This window comes from Pezoporus wallicus, unplaced genomic scaffold (genome assembly GCF_028554395.1).
Source record: "Pezoporus wallicus isolate ANWC-B61680 ecotype Strahan unplaced genomic scaffold, APGP_CSIRO_Pwel_v1 contig_7142, whole genome shotgun sequence".
Classification (NCBI taxonomy): domain Eukaryota; kingdom Metazoa; phylum Chordata; class Aves; order Psittaciformes; family Psittacidae; genus Pezoporus; species Pezoporus wallicus.
Window position 1 is genome coordinate 41,993 of NW_026641798.1, and position 19,205 is coordinate 61,197.

General features: G+C 43.2%; 1 long non-coding RNA gene across 1 annotated transcript in view; it reads left to right on the forward strand.

Annotated features, from left to right (window-relative positions):
* Positions 1–18,958, forward strand: part of LOC130607880 (uncharacterized) — a 54,145-nt gene extending 35,187 nt beyond the window's left edge. The window contains exons 3-4 of the long non-coding RNA XR_008974389.1: positions 16,561–16,609; positions 18,906–18,958. This is a non-coding gene — a long non-coding RNA (uncharacterized LOC130607880). The remainder of the gene's footprint in view (positions 1–16,560; positions 16,610–18,905) is intronic.
* Positions 18,959–19,205: the final 247 nt, after the last annotated feature.

Consider the following 19,205-nt stretch of genomic DNA (forward strand, 5'->3'; position numbering starts at 1 on the left):
GAACTTTATTTCTTCTTTTAATCTTGTGTGGGGGTGGGGAATAAATACACAGGCCTAAAGATATTTTAAGGCATCAGAACTTTAGTATTTCAATTCATCCTGAAATTTCTGTACGGAAAAGAAAAACAGAATGGCATTGCTATTGTGAGTTTGTTCTGAGGAGCTTTACCACTTGATGAAACGGGTTTTGCAGCCATTAAAAGACTGCTTCACATGCAAACATTTTATCTTTGCATGGTTCAGACAATATTTCACAAGTAGGATGTGAAAGCAATGGGGGTCTTTTTTGGTTATTTACTATTCCTTTGTGTTTTCAGTGGTGGTTTGCTATGTTTTTATCACCGATATGATACTTACATGGTGTGTGTCTAATTTATTGTCTAATTAGTAATGTTAATCATATATTGGAACATTCAGTTGGAGTCCAAATGCCAGATTCTGCACCTGGGATGGAGTAATGGCAGGCACAAGTATTAATTTGGAGATGAGTGGCTGGAGAGCAGCCCTGCAGAAAGCCATCTGGGGATACTGACTGAGAGAAGGATCAGTAGGAGTCAGCAGTGTGTCCTGGCAAGCAAAGAGGGCAGTCCACATCCTGGGATGCATCAAACACACTATAACCAGCTCATCAAAAGAGGTGATTATCCTTCTGTATTCAGCTGGTCGTGGGGCCTCACCCTCAATACTGTGTGCAGTTCTGAGTTCCACAATTTAAGAAGGATGTTAAAGTCCTTGGATGTGTCCAGGGGAGAGCAACAAAGCTGGTGAAAAGGCTGGAAGTGATATCCTATGAGGAGCAGCTAAGGACTTTGAGCTTGTCATGTTTGGAGAGAAGGAGGCTGAGGGGTTGACCTCATTGCTCTCTACTCTCTACAGCTTCCTGAGGAGGGGAACTGGAGAGGGAAGTGCTTATCTCTTCTCCCAGGTATCCATTGACATAACATGTGAGAATAGTTCAAAGCTGCATCAGGGGAGGTATAGGCTAGGCATTAGGGCATATTTCTTTACCAAGAGGTTGGTCAAACACAGAAACAGGCTTCCTAGTAAAGTGGTCGATGCCCCAAGCCTGACAGTGTTTAAGAGGCCTTTGGACAATGCCCTTAATAACATGCTTTGACTTGATCAGCCCTGAAGTGGGTCAAGCAGTTGGACTAGATGATCGTTGTAGGTCCCTTCCAACTGAAAAATACTGTATTCTAGTCTATACTGCATCTGCACTATCTGGACTCTGGTGTAAGCACCTATGTGAGAAGTAGACTTTCACATGCTTCTGTTACACAGATAGGAATATGTGCAATTTATTAATGCAATTTTGAGGGTAAGAACACTGTTTAGAGTATAGTCTCCAAGTGTAAAGTTAGTTTCCTGAGGTGTAAAAAACCTGCATTTGCTTGATAATTTACTATCTTGAATTATCTTGGCTAGTATTTAAAAACACTGCTTTAGTTTAGATGCTTTTTGGGAGGAATAGGAGGAAAACCAGTTTGAGCCAGCTCTAGTATGCTACTACCATTTTACCCGGGCATCATCTTCATGTGGTGGAAAGTTATTAATATTTAAGATTTGAGAGGTCTGGCTAAGAAGTTTATCCTAACAAAAGGAAAATTGCTTTCATCTAAAAGTTACCAGTCTGATTGTTTCCAACCCCTGCTACTGAGCTAAGACAAGACTGGATGTGAGGCCCCTTAGAGGCTTCACTATTAGCAAATCTCTCCATAGTGTTAATTTGTCAGTTAAAAAGCTACTTTAAGGAGTCAGTTCCTCCCAAGCATGGGTACTTGGCTTTATTAGCATATAAATGATTGTCTGGAGACCTTTACTTCACAAGAATGTACCCCTGGATTTGTTAATATTAGAATAATCACCTCTTTCTTTTCTTTGTATCAGTATATAAGTGAGGTTTTTGCAACCTCTTGTCAGAGAACATGGGAGCAGAAGGGGAAATGCTGCCTGAATGTTCTCTTACTATGATCATAGTTTCATGATCCCTAGCACTTGTTCTTGGGGACTTCAACCTACCAGGTATCTGCTGGAAGTACAATACAGCAGAGAGGAAACAATCCACAGGTTCTTAGAGCATGTGGAAGATAACTTCTTGACCCAGCTGGTGAGTGAGCCAGCTAGGGGAGATGCCCGGCTAGATTGGCTGTTCACAAACAGGACTGGTGGGTGATGTGATGGCTGGAAGCCATCTTTGGCAAAGCAATCACAAAACGATTGAATTTTCAGTCTTTGGAGAAGTCAGGAAGGAGGTCAGCTGAACTGCAACTTTAGACTTCCACAGGGCTTACTTTGGCCTGTTTAGGATGCTGGTTGGGAAAATCCATTGGGAAACATTACTGAAGGACAAAGGGGTCCAGGAAGGCTGGACACTTCAAGAATGAAATGTTCAAGGTGCTGGAGCAGACAGTCCCCATGTGCTGAAAATCGAACCAGTGGGGAAAAGACCAACTGACTGAACAGAGAGATATTGCTTGAAATCAGGAAAAAAAAAAAAATTATCACCTGTGGAAGAAGGGGCTGTAGACCAATGAGGAGGACAAGGTTAGGTTATGCAGGGAGAAAATTCGAAAGGCTAAGGCACAGATAGAACTAAATCTGGCCACTTCCATAAAAGATAATAAAAAGTACTTTTTCAAATATTTTAGCAATAAAAGGAGGGACAAGGAAAACCTCCATCCTCTACTGGATACTAGGGGATGCCTAGTGACTAAAGATGAGGAAAAGACTGAGGTACTTAATGTTGTATTTGCCTCAGTTTTTAATAGTCACACCAACCATCCTCAGGGTACTCAGTTCCTCGAGTTGGATGACAGAGATGGGGAGCTGATTGAAGTCCCCATAATTCAGGAAGTGACCTCCTGCTCCACTTAGAAGTATACAAGTCTATGGGGCCAGATGGGTTCCACCCATGGAGTTCAAGATCCTCAGGGCAGTGAGAAGGGCATGCAGTAAGCTCACTGCCCTGGACTTCAGCAGTGCAGACTTTCACTCTTCAGGAACCTGCTCAGTAAGGTTCCATGGGATAAAGCCCTGGAGGGCAGGAGGGCCCAAGACTGCTCCCTGATATTCAGGGATCACCTGCTGCAAGCTCAGGAGTGTTGTGTCCCAACAAGAAGGAAATGGGGCACAAAGGCAATGGGGCAAGAAGGCCGGGAGGCCTCCATGGATGGATAAGGAGCTGATGAGAAAACTCAGAAGGTAAAAAAGGAGGCTTATAGAAGTTGGAAGCAAAGACAGGCAGCCTGGGGGAAATACAGGGACATTGTTTGGGAAGCTAGAGATCAGGTCAGGAAAGATAAGGCCTAGTTAAAATTGAGTCTGGCCATGGATGTCAAGGATAACAGAAAGAGCTTGTATAGGTATTTTGACAGCAAAAGACAGACTACAGATAATGTGGGCCCTCTCCAGATGGAAACAAGAGTACTGGCTACCCTGGATTTGGAGAAGGTTGAGGTTCTCAATGATTTCTTTGCCTAAGTCTTCACCAGGAGGTGCTCTAGCCATCCTGATCAAGCCTTGGAAGACAAATGCAGGGACTGGGAGAATGAACACCTTAGGCCCACTGTAATGATTCAGAGAAATCTCCAGGAACTCTCCAACAAAGTTTTAAGTTGACAAGCAGGTATTCTTTATTGCCGTGCCAGGAGACACAGGGGATCGCCTCTCCTAGCATGTCTCGTCCAAGCATCAAACAGGCTGTGATTATATTGTCCTTAAACATACATATTCATTAGATTGCATACATTACATCATACATTTAGAGGATGCCTCCTGCATGCGCACTGAAATGTGGTAGTGGGCTTTGGGACTCTTGGTGGTTATTTCTTCATCACTTTGTTTTAGGATCATTGTCATATCAGTAACCACCAGGTGGTTCTGGCAAAGCTTATTTTAGTAATTTCCTTTTCTCTGTAGTTGCTAACAAAGCCTGTGTTGTGGTTTAAGCCCAGCTGGTAACTCAGAACCGCGCAGCCGCTCTCTCACTCTCTCCCCTGCTCCCGGAGGGATGAGGAGGAGAATCGAAAGCATGTATCTCTCACAGGTTGAGATAAGAACAGTCCAGTAACTAAGGTATAACACAGACCACTACTGCTACCACCAAAAATAATAATGATAAGGGAAATAACAAGGGAAGAGAATACAACCGCTCACCACCTGCCGACCGATACCCAGCCTGACTCAAGCAGTGATCTAACCCTTCCAGGTAACTGCTTCCAGTTTATATAGTGGGAATGACGTGCTGTGGTGTGGAATCCCCCTTTGTCTAGTTTGGGTCAGGTGTCCCGTCTCTGCTTCCTCCTGGTTTCCCCTCCTCCCTGGAAGAGCATGAGATTCAGAAAAGTCCTTGGTCAGAGTAAGCATTACTTAGCAACAACTAAAAACATCAGTGTTATCAGTGTTGTTCCCAGGCTTAAACTCAAAAACACAGTACTGTACCAGCTACTAAGACTGAGAAAAATGACTGCTACTGCTGAACCCAGGACAGCCTAATGTCCTTGAAGTTACTTATTTACAACCCTATTCTTCAGTCAACCCCATTCTTCAATCTACCCTATTCTTCAATCAACACCATTCTTCAGTAAGTGATGATCAGGTTCAAGATCATCTTAGGAGCCAGAATGTGCAGAAGTCTATGGGACCTGATGAAATCTGTCCATGGGTCCTGAAGGAGGTAGTGGATGATATTCCTAACCCACTGTCCATCATATTTGAAAAATCATGGCAGTAAGGTAAAGTTTCCAATGACTGGAAAAAGGGCAATATAACCCCCATTTTCAAGAAGGGGAAAATGGAAGATCCAGGAATCTACAGACCAGTCAGTCTTACCTCTGTTCCTTGCAGGATCATGGAGCAGATTTTCCTGGAAGGCATGCATGAAAAACAACGAGGGGGTTGGTGACAGTCAACATGGCTTCACTAAGGGCAAATCCTTCCTGACCAATTGTCCTGGGTTCAGCAGTAGCAGTCATTTTTCCCCTTCTTGGTAGCTGATGCAGTGCTGTGTTTTGACTTGCAGCCTGGGAACAGAGCTGATAGCGATGTTTTGGTTTGGCCAAGGACTTTGTGAGCCTCATGCTCTGCCAGGGGGGAGGGGAAGCCAGGAGGAAGCAGAGACAGGACACCTGACCCAAACTGACCAAAGAGGTATTCCATACCACAGCACGTCATGGCCAGGATGTAACTGGGAGTTAGCCGGAAGGGCTGGGAGACTGCAGGGTTGGAGGAGGTATCGGTCGGAGCTTGGTTGGGCTTGGGGGGCGAGTTATCAGTCGGCTGGTGCTGAGGTGTTGTATTCTCTTCCCTTGTTATTTCCTTTATCATTATTATCATTGGTGGTAGCAGTAGTGATTTGTGTTATACCTTAGTTACTAAACTGCTCTTATCTCAACCTGTGGGAGTTGCATTCTTTTCGATTCTCCTCTCCGTCCCTCCGGGAGCAGGGGGAGGGCAAGAAAGGGGGGGAAGTGAGCGAATGAATTACCTGACTGGGTTTAAACCACGACAGTTCTTTTTTGGCGCCCAACGTGGGGCACGAAGGGTTGAGATAACGACAGATTTGACTGGATTAATAGTCACTCATCACAATGCTGATTTATTGGCTCTCAGAGTTGTTCTTGTTGATCTCACAGCTTCAGACCGTTGTAACTTACTTAGAGCCGGTATTTGCTGTGTTAGTGTTTATCAAGTGTGGGGCCTGGGCTAAGGTTCTTGTCTCACTGTGCTTTATGGCAATGGCTTGTAATACGGGTGGGCTCCAGCAGCAGGGTGGGACGGACGTGGCCGTGGACTTGTACTTGGCCGTCCGGCTGCTCTTCACCGTCGTGGCCTTCACCCTACTCTCCATCTTCGTGAGGCTGCGGGGAGCCGAGGGGGAGCGGCCCCGGGAGCCGGCGGCAGCCGAACCGGCCCGGGAGAGCGGCCCCGGGGACCAAGCGGCGGCGGGAGCGGGGCCGGAGACCGCGAGGGGACGGCTGCCGGTGGAGGAGGTCGGGGCGGTCGAGGAGAGGAAGGAGGCGGCTGCCGAGGAGAGGAAGGAGGCGGCTGCCGAGCAGCGGGAGAAGGCGGCGGAGGAGCCGAGCCCTGCGGAAGAGCCGAGCCCCGCGGAAGAGCCGAGCCCCGCGGCCGAGCCCAGCCCCGCGACAGCCGAGAGCATTCCCCGGCAGCCGCCCGCCGAGCCCCAGGAGGATGCAGGAGACCACGCAGCATTTCCCAGCAAGGCAGAGGAGGAAGAGATGGACTCAGAAAAAGAGAAGCTGGCGGTGGGAGAGCTGGAAAGCACAGCGGCTACACCAGCCCCTGTGACAAGTACAGCAGCATTGTTTGAGAGTTCTGAAGGTTTTGAATGGCCTTTGGGTGTCCTTGGGACCTGCCTGCTGATTGTGATGGGGATCAGCATGTTGGCACACACACAGAGCTTGTTCTACCCACAACCATTTTGTCTGATCTCAAAAGTTAAGCAGAGTCAGGTTTTGGTCTTGTCTGGGGTTAGACAACAATATAGGGGGACCAAGAGGTTTTTCCCAAGGCTGGACAGTCATGAGTGGCAGGGTGTGTGGGACGGTATGGGCAAGTATCTAGTCCACTGGGCCCCTCCAGTGCTTTGGAAGCATCGGAGATGGAAGGCAGCTGCATGGAGTCCCCAGCAACAAGCTGCAGAAACTGCTGGAGGGGACAGTGAATTATTTTAAGCCTGGTGGGCCCATGGCACTTCAGGCCATCAGAGCAGAGATGCAATATAGAGATGGACTCATGATCGAGGGGTGGACTTAGCAATGGACACTATTGCCCAGGTTATTCATGAGTGTGAACACTGCACACAGTTTCTCCTGCTCTGGAAGACTGTTACAAGAGATGAAGCCTGGCATCATGGACCAGATGGACACAGCAGCTTTATAGGGACTGGTCCATGCACTAAGATAAGAGTGCACCGAGATAAGAGTGATGGTATATTGAAAATGTGGGATCTGAGCATGATGTGAATGGTATGGAATAAGGGGTGGATAATGTCCTGGGTTCAGCAGTAGCAGTCATTTTTCTCCTTCTTGGTAGCTGGTGCAGTGCTGTGTTTTGACTTTCAGCCTGGGAACAGAGCTGATAGCGATGTTTCGGTTTGGCCAAGGACTTTGTGAGCCTCATGCTCTGCCAGGGGGGAGGGGAAGCCAGGAGGAAGCAGAGACAGGACACCTGACCCAAACTGACCAAAGAGGTATTCCATACCACAGCACGTCATGCCCAGGATGTAACTGGGAGTTAGCCGAAAGGGCTGGGAGACTGCAGGGTTGGAGGAGGTATCAGTCGGAGCTTGGTTGGGCTTGGGGGGCGAGTTATCGGTCAGCTGGTGCTGAGGTGTTATATTCTCTTCCCTTGTTATTTCCTTTATCATTATTATCATTGGTGGTAGCAGTAGTGATTTGTGTTATACCTTAGTTACTAAACTGTTCTTATCTCAACCTGTGGGAGTTGCATTCTTTTCGATTCTCCTTTGTCCCTCTGGGAGCAGGGGGAGGGCAGGAAAGGGGGGGAAGTGAGCGAACGAATTACCTGACTGGGTTTAAACCACTACACCAATTTGGTGACCTTCTATGATGGGGCTACAGAACTGATGGATAGGTGCCGCAGAAAAAAATATGGACTCAGTCAGAGATCAATACGATCAGACAAAAGTCGTTTATTGCAAAGCCTTAACTCCTTATATACTATTTCTTACATGCACTTAAAGTGATTTGGCATATTATGATTGGATACATGTCTTGAAGACCCTTAGTGACTAGCATATAATTGGTTAAGCACAGGTGTGAGAACTTGACCTCGAAAACTTGCCAACAGTCCACAGTTCTCATAACTCAGTGAATTCCAGCTTCTTCTTATCTTGCTTGCTTAAGCTTCCTCAGGCCTCTCATGGCCTTGCTGTATCTTTTGGTATTATTCATAGTTTATGTACTTATTATCCATTCTCCTGTGAGAACACTGTCTCCACAGATAGGGGCAAAGCATTTAACAGTATTCTGCACAACATCCATGTCTCTATGCTGGAGAGACATAAATTTGATGGATGGACCACTTGGTGGGTAAAGAATTGTCTGGATGGCCACATGCAGAGAGTTGTGTTCAACTGGTCAATGTCCATGTGGAGACTGGTAACGAGTGGTGTCCCACAGGGGTTGATGTTGGGGCAGATCCTGTTCAACATCTTTGTTAGCAACATGGACAGTGGGATTGAGTGCACCCTCTGCAGGTTTGCCAATGACACCAAGCTGTGTGGTTCAGTTGATATGCTGGAGGGAAGGGATGCCTTCCAGAGGGACCTTGACACACTTGAGACGTGAGCCAATGCCAACCTCATGAAGTTCAGTAAACTGAAGTGCAAGATCCTTCAGCTGGGTCAGGGCAATCCCAGGCACAGCTACGGGTTGGGAGAAGAAGTGATTCAAAGCAGCCCTGTGGAGAAGGACTTGGAGGTGATGATTGTTAAGAAACCGAACACGAGCCAGCAGTGTGTCCTTGCAGCCCAGAAAGCCAACTGTGTGCTGGGCTGCATCAAAAGGAGTGTGACCAGCAAGTTGAAGGAGGTGATTCTGCTCCTCTACTCTGCTCTTGTGAGATCCCCCTTGGAGTACTGTGTATAGTTCTGGTGTCCTCAACATATGGACATGAGCTGTTGGAACAAGTCTAGAGGAGGACCACAAGGATGATCAGGGGTCTGGAGCACCTCCCATATGAAGACAAGCTGAGAAAGTTGGGGCTGTTCAGCCTTTAGAAGAGAAGGCTGCATGGAGACCTCATAGAAGCCTTCAAATATCTGATGGGGGCCTACAAGGATGCTGGAGAGGGACTCTTCATCAGGGACTGTAGTGAATAGTTCACAGGGGAAGTTCAGGTTAGATATAAGGAAGAAGTTATTGACTGTGAAGATTGGTGAGGCACTGGAACAGGTTGTCCAAATAAGTGATAAATTCTCCATCCCTGGCTCCATCTAGTTTGGACTGAGCCTTGGGCAACATGGTCTTTTGTGTGATATCCATACCCATGGCAGGGGGGTTGGAACTGCATGATCTGGAGGTGCTTTCCAAACTTAACCATTTTATGCGTGTTGAAGGAGCTGGTGGAGGAGATCGCCAAGCCACTCTGTCATCTATCAGCAGTTCTGGTGTAGTGGACAGGTCCCAGAGGATTGGAGTTTGGGCTGTGTGATGCCTCACTACAGAAACAGCAGGAAGGAGAATCCTGGTAACTACAGGCCTGTCAGCCTGAACCTCAGTGCCAGGGAAGGTCATGGAGCAATTGAGCCTAAATGAGATCATAAAGGATGTGTGGGAAAACCAGACAGCATAGGTTCATGAAGGACAGGTCCTGATTGGCCAAACCTGATGTCCTTGTATTAGGAGGTGACCCATCTGGTTGATGAGGGAGAGGCTGTGGATGTTGTCTATTTGGACTTTAGTAAAGCGTTTGATACTGTGTCCCACAGCATTCTTCTGGAGAAACTGGCTTCCTGTTGCCTGGATAGGTGTATTCTTTGCTGATTAAAAACTGGCTGGATGACTGAGCCCAAAGAGTGGTGGTAAATGGTGTCACATCTCCTTGGCGACTGGTCAGTAGTGGTGTCCTTCAGGTCTTGGTATTAGGGCCAGTGTTGTTTAGTATCATTACGTTGGGCTGTGGCCAGTGGCATAAGGTTCAATAAGGCAAAGGGCTGGGTCCTACATTTGGGCCACAACAACCCCATGAAATACCCCAGGCTTAGGGAAGAGTGACTAGAAAGCTGCTTGGCAGAAAAGGACCTAGGGGTGCTGTTTGATGGCCGCTGAACATGAGCCAGCTTGTGTCGAGGCAGCCAAGCAGGCCACCGGCATCCTGGCCAATACCAGAAATAGCATAGCCAGCAGGACTAGGATAGTTATAATCCCCCTGTACTTGACACTGGAGAGGCCACACCTCAAATACTGTGTTCAGTTCTGGGCCCCTCACTACAATAGAGACATTGAGTAGCTGGAGCAGGTCCAGAGGGCAAGGCAGCTGGTGAAGGGCCTGGAGCACAAGTCTTATGAGGAATGTGTGAGAGACTGCTCTGAAATCAGACTCCACTGTCCATTGTCTCAAAGATTACTCTGAAAAGCTGAGATGGAAATCCACCTATCTTTTGTCTCAGAGATGGGTGGGAGGAGTTAAGACTCCAATATCCATTGCCTGGGAGAAGGGTGTGAGGAGCTGAACTGGGACTCCACCATCCACTGCCTGAGGGATGAGTGGGAAAGAGCTGAGATAAGACTCTTCCATCCATTACCTGGAGGATTGGTGTGAGGAATTGCTACCCATTATCCCAAGAATTCCTGCAGATAGGTGCAGTTGAATTGCTGGCTGAAAGACCAGGGAAACTGGTCCACCAGGAACATGCAGTACCTGACATGAAGAACAGAGGTACTCCCCCAACTCATTATAAAAGGGGAAAAAGGTAGTCAGCAAGAGGCACATCACCAGGGAGCCATTGCCATGAGGATGACTCCAGGTGGACACTCTCCACCGATGACTACTATGGACCCTGAGGGACACCCTCCATGAGGCATCGCCATGAGGGCAACTCCATCAGGACACCCCCATGGGGAACTTTCAAGGGGGCGACTCCAGAAGGACACCTCCAAGAGCCACTTCCAGTGACTACTATGGACTCCTGGGGGACACTCTTCTCCGATACCAACTATGAACCCTGAAGAACCACCACCACTGACAACGATGACAAAGTGTTAGTGTAAGAACTGACACATAACCACCGGAATGGTTATATGAGGTGCTTTATTGCAGCGCTGGGAAACCAGGGGCACGCACCCAAATCTGGCTTCAACCCTGTTACATCGCACTCGCAATTTATACACTAAAAATGTCGTCACTAATACATATTCAACACAGATTACATCACTGACTAATACATATGCATTAAGGATCACCACATCAGTCTATTATGACATCAGCCTCTTCTGCGCTTGCGCAGCCCCCCTCTGGTGGTCGTCCTGATGAAGTAAAGAGTCTTCCTCGGGTGAAGTAAGAAGTCTTCCTCGGGTCATCCTGTTCACTTTTCTGTTCCTTGGACATGTCCCAATCATTATGTGGATGCCAGCATTCTCTTATTTTCACTTGACTACTACTGGTACCTCCGTGAGTTCTGCTTCGGTAGAGTTTCACAATCCTCCCCTGGATCCACCCATATACCCTTCCCTATATATGGCTATGTTAATTGCTTATCATTATAGCTACCATTGTAATATTTAGTTATAAAGTAACCAAGATACACAATAGCAGAATTTCAACTTGTTCTTAATACAAAAGAAACCCTCTACTGATTAACAGATTTTCAAATATAATCATCTTTTCTCTTTGTATTATTGTTTCAACACACAATTTCACCTATTACTAACAAAAGGAACCCCGGGACACCACTAGATCCACAGTGGTGACTCTCTCTCTGCACCCCGAATCTTTGCTTCATTTTCTACCTTTTTTTGCAATCTGTCCTATCACTGTCCCCTTTATTACAATAATTTCCCTTTTTTTATAATAATTGTCATTTTGTAATAGACTTACTAATCGTTTACGGTACTTGACCTTCTTTGATTCTTAATTTCCCTTTTGGGATCATGAAGGAAACAGGGTCTGACACTGGGGTTTTCTCCAGTCGGACCCTGACAGAACAGCTGAGGGAACTGAGTTTGCTTAGTCTGAAGAAGAGAAGGCTTGGGGGACATTATTGCTCCCTACAACAATCTGATAGGAGGATGGAGCAAGGGGGTGGCTCATCTCTCCTAAGTAACAAGTGATAGGACAAGAGGTAATGGCCTCAAGCTGCACCAGGGGAGGTTAAGATTGGATGTTAGGAACAATTTCTTCACCAAAAGGGTGATTATGCTCTGGAACATGCTTCCCAGGGAAGTGGTTGAATCACTGTCCCTGGAAGTGTTGGTGGGGCCCTTAGTTACCTGGTTTAGTGGTGGACTTGACAGTCCTGGGGCTATGGTTGGACTTGATGATCTTAAAAGTCTTTTCCAACCTAGTTGATTGTATAGTTAGTTTTCTTGTGACTTAATAGGGCATGAGCCAGGGAAATTTTTTTTTTTGAAAGTTTAACATGCTTTGTTACATGTGCTTGAACTGTGTGAGCACTTTGTTTATGATGCTTTATCACCGGACTTGTCTTGATGTCAAAATCTTCACTAATGATTTCAAGGTATATTGTTTTAGTAGTAATGAAAATACTTTCCAGAGTGAGAAATAAAGTAGTACAGGTGACATATCAATCACCAACCCCTCCACACCTTCAAAGTTTCGATACAATTCCAATCATCTGGATGCTATAGAACTTGGACCATGCAAGTAGTTTGCGCTGTTCTTGCGTTGTTTGTTTTTTGGGGTTGTTTTATTTTATTTTTTTTTGGGGGGGGGGGAGTGTTTGGTTTTTGTGTGTTGTTTGGTGTTTTTTTTTTTTCCATTTACATTGTAAAAACTACATTGCTGAGGTAGTTTGCCTGAAAAAAGATAGATTCAGACAGGCAGATTCATTGGGTAATTTTGGTTTGGGTATTACTCTGTAAAGATAAAACTACAGGATGTTAAACATAAAGATTTCATGTTGTTCCATCTCCCTATTTATAGCTGCTATGGGAGAGAAATATTCACAGTTCAGTGAACTTATTTTACAGTTTCAGAGGATGTGAAGTGCAGCACAGTTGAAGCTGAGTTGTATTTTGAAGGAGTTTGCACTTCCTCAAGCCATTAATGTCTTCAGACAGTACGGAATACATGTGTATTATGGCCAAATAGGCTTGTAGTCAGTATTAGTATGATTTTGTTAAAATCCTAGAATGGTTGGGGTTGGACGGGACCTTTAAAGATCATCTGTTTCCACACCCACCCACCCACACACATACCCCCTTACTGTTGCCAGGGACATGTTTGCCTACATTAGGTTACTCAAAGCCCCATCCAACCTCACCTTGAACAGTTCCAGTGACGGAATCCACAACTTCTCTAGGCAACCTGTTCCAGTGTCTCACCACTCTCATCATAAATAATTCCTTCCTTCTAGCCAGTCTAAATCTACCCTTTTTCTTTTTAAAACCATTACCCCTCTTTGTTCCTATTACTACAGGCCCTGGTAAAAGGTCTTTTTCCATCTTTCATATAAGCCCACTTTATATATTGAAAGACCACAGTAAGGTCTCCCTGGAGCCTTCTCTTCTCCAGGCTGCACAATGCCAACTCCCTCAGCCTTTCTTTATAGGAAGAGGTGTTCCAATCTTTTGATCTTTTTTGTGGCTTTCCTCCTCTGGACCCACTCCAGCAGGTCCATGTCTCTCTTGTCCTGGGATCTTTGTGTACCTTGTTATCATCTCTTCTTGTAAGTAGGCTGTATTGTTCATATAAATGCCATAACTTTGTATTAAACTGGGCACTACCTTAAGCTACCAACACAATAAACTGAGTAGTATTCATTTGGCTTTTGTTTAGAACTAGGTACATAAACAAGCAAGTTCTTGAAATCATTCAGGAACTGTAAAGCTCTTTTTCACTTTACAGCAAAAAAGGGTAGTCTCCTCTCAAACGCTTAGTTCAGTATTGTAAATACTTCTTAGTTTGGTGCATGTCATTTCATGCATGGAGATTGTATTTGGATAGCTGAGAAGTTTTGGACATAAGTGAGTGTCCTGGGTTCAGCAGTAGCAGTCATTTTTCTCCTTCTTAGTAGCTAGTGCAGTGTTGGGGTTTTGACTTTAGTCTGAGAGCAACGCTGATAACACCGATGATTTTGTTTTTTGCTAAGTAAAGTTTACTCTGATAAACTCCGTCTCATGCTCTGCCAGAGGAGGGGAAGCTGGGAGGAAACAGAGACAGGACACCTGACCCAAATTAGCCAAAGGGGTATTCCATACCACAGCACGTCATGTCCAGTATATAACCTGGGGGGAGTGACCCAGAGGGCCCATATCGCTGCTCAGGTTGGGCTGGGTATCATTCAGCAGGTGGTGAGCAATTGTATTCTCTCCCCTTGTTATTTCCCTTATTATTGGTGGTAGCAGTAGTGGTTTTGTATTGTACCTTAGTTACTGGACTGTTCTTATCTCAACTTGTGGGAGTTATATTTTTTTGATTCTCCTCCCCATCCCTCTGGGAGCGGGGGGAATGAGCAAGTGGATGCGTGGTTCTGAGTTACCAGCTGGGCTTAAACCACGACAGTTCTTTGTGGCGCCCAAAGTGGGGCACGAAGGGTTGAGATAATGACAGATCTGAGCAGAGTGTGTCTAATGCTATTTGTGATAAGCATTCATTGTTTTGGATTAATGGTCACTTGTCACAATATTGATTTATTTGCTCTCAGAGTTGTTATGCTTGATCTCAGAGTCTCAGTATCTCATACCTTACTTACAGCCAGTATTTGCTGGTTTAGTGTTTATTGGCTGGAGGGCCTGGGCTAAGGTTATTGTTTCACTGTACTTCATGGTAATGACTTGTAATGCAGTAGACTCATTGATCATGAAACTGGTCTGGCTTGAGTTCCCAGTGTGGTCATCACCTCTATACTTTGGTAGGTATATAATGGAACTTTTTAGCTGTCTGTAGAGCTCGAGTCCTATAAAAAATAAGAGGTGTCTAAAGTGAGCAGTTACTGAACAAGGCAAACACTCATTCTGAGTAGCATTCATAGCTTCCCCTTTGTGATTTTTGCGGCTTCACTAATAGATCTTCCTTCTGTGTACCTGTAGAGTTCCTTTGGTTTTGTAAGGCTAAATGTGTTGCAATGTATAAGATACAAAGACTCTGAGCAGAGGACAGAGAACAAGTTTTGTGCTGAACCACCCTGCTGAACATGTGGGTATTTTTTCTATAGTGTTTTAACTACTTGTAGTTGATTTAGTTAAATCTTACTTTATCTTATCAACCAGTAATGGAAATAATGAAATCTGTGTGTTCAAGTTTTTTTACTTTGTGATAACAGATTTGATAGGTTTTTTGGTTTTGTTTTTTGGTGGTTTTTTGTTATTTTTTTAAAGTATGTTTCTAAACTTTTTTTCCTTATATAACTAAGGGGTGGTTAATGATATAGTGAGAATGCTTGTTTAATGGTTGGAGTCAAGTCCCAAGGTCTTTTGGATTTCTATTCAAACTTTTTGTGATATCTTTTATTTTAATTTCTAGCTGATAGTTCTTATAAACATGTTCAAAGGGAAGTTCTATTTACTTGGTCTTTTAATAGTAAAAAATTGCAAATAGAATCTTTACTGTAGCTATTCTCAGAGGGCCTCATTTTTGAAAACTTAAAATTCCAGCTGTTGTTAAAACTGTAAATGCATCTTTTCATTGATTCAGTACAAGCATGAGTGTTGGAAGCAATATATATGTAGTCTTATTTTAATTCTGCCATTTCTGTCACTTGATATATATCCTCTTTATTCATCTAAAAATCCTAAAATTAAAATATTTATGAAAACTTTTAAGGCTAATTGCACTTTCAGTCTGTAATTCTTGTGTGACACTATTACTATTATGAAAATTAATTTTCAAAATACATATGCCAAAGCTATGCTTGAAACATGCACATAATGTTAAATAATTTGTTTGGATCTGTAGAGAAACTTCAATTAAGTATTTCTCTGTAGGTGTGAATTTAAACATTCACAGATAAAATTCTGAACATGTTTCTACAGATACATGACTGGCTTTTTTAGTGATAGCATACATGTGTCCAGCAGTCTGTCTGAGTTCATTTAGATATTCCATATGTAGAAGGTTTAATGTTTAATATCAACTTCAGGTTTTTTGAAGTTATTTGACATTACATGGGACTTTCATTTAGCAGAATAATACAGGAATTTACTTAAATCACAGTACAAGTTATATTTAGCAGAGTATAGCAGTTCCAATGTACATTTGAATCACAATACAAATGTGATTTCATTATTTGTCTCCATTGTAATGTTGGGCATCTGAAGTCATTGGAAAGGAATATGTGGGTTGAAACCAGCTCAAGTTTGTTGCTCTTTTCAAAGTTCTTTCTATTACTTGTACAGTTTTTATACTATATACGCTATACTGAGTCTTTATACTCAGTTTTAGCTCTGTAATGAGTTTTTATTCTCAGTTTGGCTGAACCACATATACACCCACCCATTTTGGCCTTGCTAACTCAGGAATATATGTATTTGCTGCTTTTGCTTATTAGTATTACCAACTTGAGGGCAGTTGCACAGCCATTTGTTTCCCTCAACTATTGTAGCCATTTATCTAGAACAAAGACTACCTCCTTTGTCTCCTTTGTGCTGAGATAATTTCAGCTTTTTGAAACAGTTTGTCATCAGTCATTCCCTAATTCTTCACTTAGCTTTGTGAGTACATAGTCCTTGCTTTTCTCTTCTGAGCTTCCTTCCATTGTAGGAGCTAATTGATCAATCAAAACATGAAGTGTTTATTTTTTTTTTTACTTGAAAAAGAGAACTTTTCTTTAAGATAAGTTTTTTGACATTGTGTGTAAACACACTTCATTGTTCAATAATTCCATCATTTATATTGTAGGTCATGCAGGAGTCTCTGCAAGCATGATGAAGAAAAGAACCTCCCACAAGTAAGTTGCCAATATCTTTCCTAAAGTATAGTTCTCAATAACTGGAGGTACTGTTCTAGAAATATATCTGTATTGTTCCACTCATTTTGCTCTTGAAAATCATGTGGAATAGTATTCAGTGTATGTGTGTAGAGTCACACATTAATTATTTTAGGAGGACAGTGGGAAAGAATGTACCATTGGTAGAGTTCTAAGCATAATTTTGAATGTTACTCTGAGAGAAATTATCCTGTCGATACAATTATGTAATTTATACCAGAGACAAGAGGTTGCAAGCTGGAAATTTGGGGGCACATGTACTCTAGGATTCATTAGAGCTTTAGTTTTTGAAGAGGATTTTTCACCTTTTTTTTTTTAATAATAAAGAACATACTGAAGTACTTGTATAAGGCAGCTGCTATTTGAAGGATACTTGCTTATCCTATACATTCATGGCATGTATTCTCTCTACTACATTTTGAAATAGTACCAGCTAAATGCTGCTATGAGTAAATGTGAGAACATAGAGGTAATAGCTTAGACATGATTGACCTTAGCTAGATGTTGCATTTGGCTCCATCTCTGGTAGGTGAACTCTAAAATAAGCTGTGGGAAAGTGAAATTTATTAAAATGCTACTAGTTATATTTTGAGTATGAAGTCCTATAGTGGTGATATACAATATGCATAGATCCAAAGCAATTTGTCTGGCAAAAATATGTTCTGTGATTAACATTTAAATTAGTATTAATTGTTTCCCAGATACAACACCTGATGTAAAACTACTCTAATTCCTTCCACAAACTCTTCACTATTCAGTCTTGTCTATCTCCTTACAAGGCAAAGATAAACATTTATTTGTCTAGAGACAGGTAGAGTTAAAACTTAATTTCTCTTGTTCTTTTTCAACCGCTCAGAGAAAGGAGTATATGATGGGAAGACTATCAGAGGTGGGTTGCCTTTTGTACTTGAGGGTGGCTAGATTTATCTTAATTCTTGTGTTGATATACACTTATTTAAATACCTAAATAGGTTGTATATTTTAGCATAAAGGCTTTTATGGGGCATGTTAAGTCATGGTCCTAAGTCACATGATTTTGAGGCATTTAACTTAAGCCCCAACTGAGTTTTATATTAATTTAGCCTAATTTAATTGTTTAAGAATTGTTTGCCATAAGTTTTCTTTTGTACCAAACCAAGATGACTTTGTGTGCTGTCACTGACTTCTCTGAGAATTAACAGTAAGTAGAGCTGTAGACATGTTTATAGTAAACAAGTGGGATATGAATCACTAATTAAAATGTATGCTGATATTACTATGAGCTGTTACAGCATACTATGAATAAGTAATGCATCCTTTGTCATTGATTTAGTTATGATGACTTTTGCATTCCTCACTTAAAGAAAAAGAAGAGCAAGTCTATTGGCACTTAAGGGCCATAGGGGAGATTCTAAACTAGGTTCAGAAATTCATAAAGGAGGGAAGAACCAACAGGATGGAACAGAGTGTTGTGGTTTAAACAGAGCTGGTAACTAAATACCACACAGCCGCTTGCTCATCCTCCCCCCACACGCTTCCCCCCTTTGTGGGCAGGATGGGGAGGAAAATTGTAAGAATGTAAAACCCGCAGGTTGAGATAAGAACAGTTTAATAACTAAAATAAAGTAAAATATAATGATAATAGAAAGAATACCAACAATAACAATGCCAATAATAATAATAGGAAACAACAAAAAAATAAATGAAAGCACAGGAAACACAAGTGATATACAATACAGTTGCTCACCACTCGCTGACTAATACCCAGCCTGTCCTGGAGCAGTGATCGATCCCTTCTGGATAACTCCCCCCAGCAAGTGCTACTGAGCAACAACTAAAACAGTGGGGTGTCATCAGCACTGTTCTCAGATTAAATGCAGCACTGTCATTAACATTGTTCTCAGACTCAACACAGCACTGTACCAGCTACTAGGAAGAAAAACAACTGTTATAGCTGAAACCAGGACAATATCCACTCCTTATTCCATACCATTTGCGTCATGCTCAGATCCCACACTTCCTAAATATACCATCACTTTTCCTGTCTCTTCATATATATATATATAAACACATGCACACACAAACACAGATATCATTCCTTAGTCCATGGACCAGCCCTATAAAATTAGTTGACTTCATTCAGTCCATAATGTCAGGCTTCATCTGTCCGTCAGAGAAGGAGAGATGGTGTAGGGTGTTCTACTGTTGCCTGCTGATGTCAGTTCTGACATCAGCAGTGCTGAGCTGATTGGTTTCATCAAAGTTTATTCTTTGTTAGGGTGATGATCAAAAGGAAGTTGTGTTCCATCGCTTCTGATCTCAGAACAGTACTGGGAAACTCCTGCTGCTGCTGGCTTTCCATAAATTTATTCTCTGCTGATGATCATGACAGCATATATGTTTTTTCAAAGTCTAGAGTGGCAGAGATAGGAATATAGCTGCCTTAGAAGTGTTAGATAGCAGTCAACAGCATATCATTGATTTAATTGGCTGTATTCACACAAAATTAAACCCCCTTGAGGTACACGGTGGAATTTCCTATCTTCCTGCATTGACTGCCAAGTATATCCATGTCCTT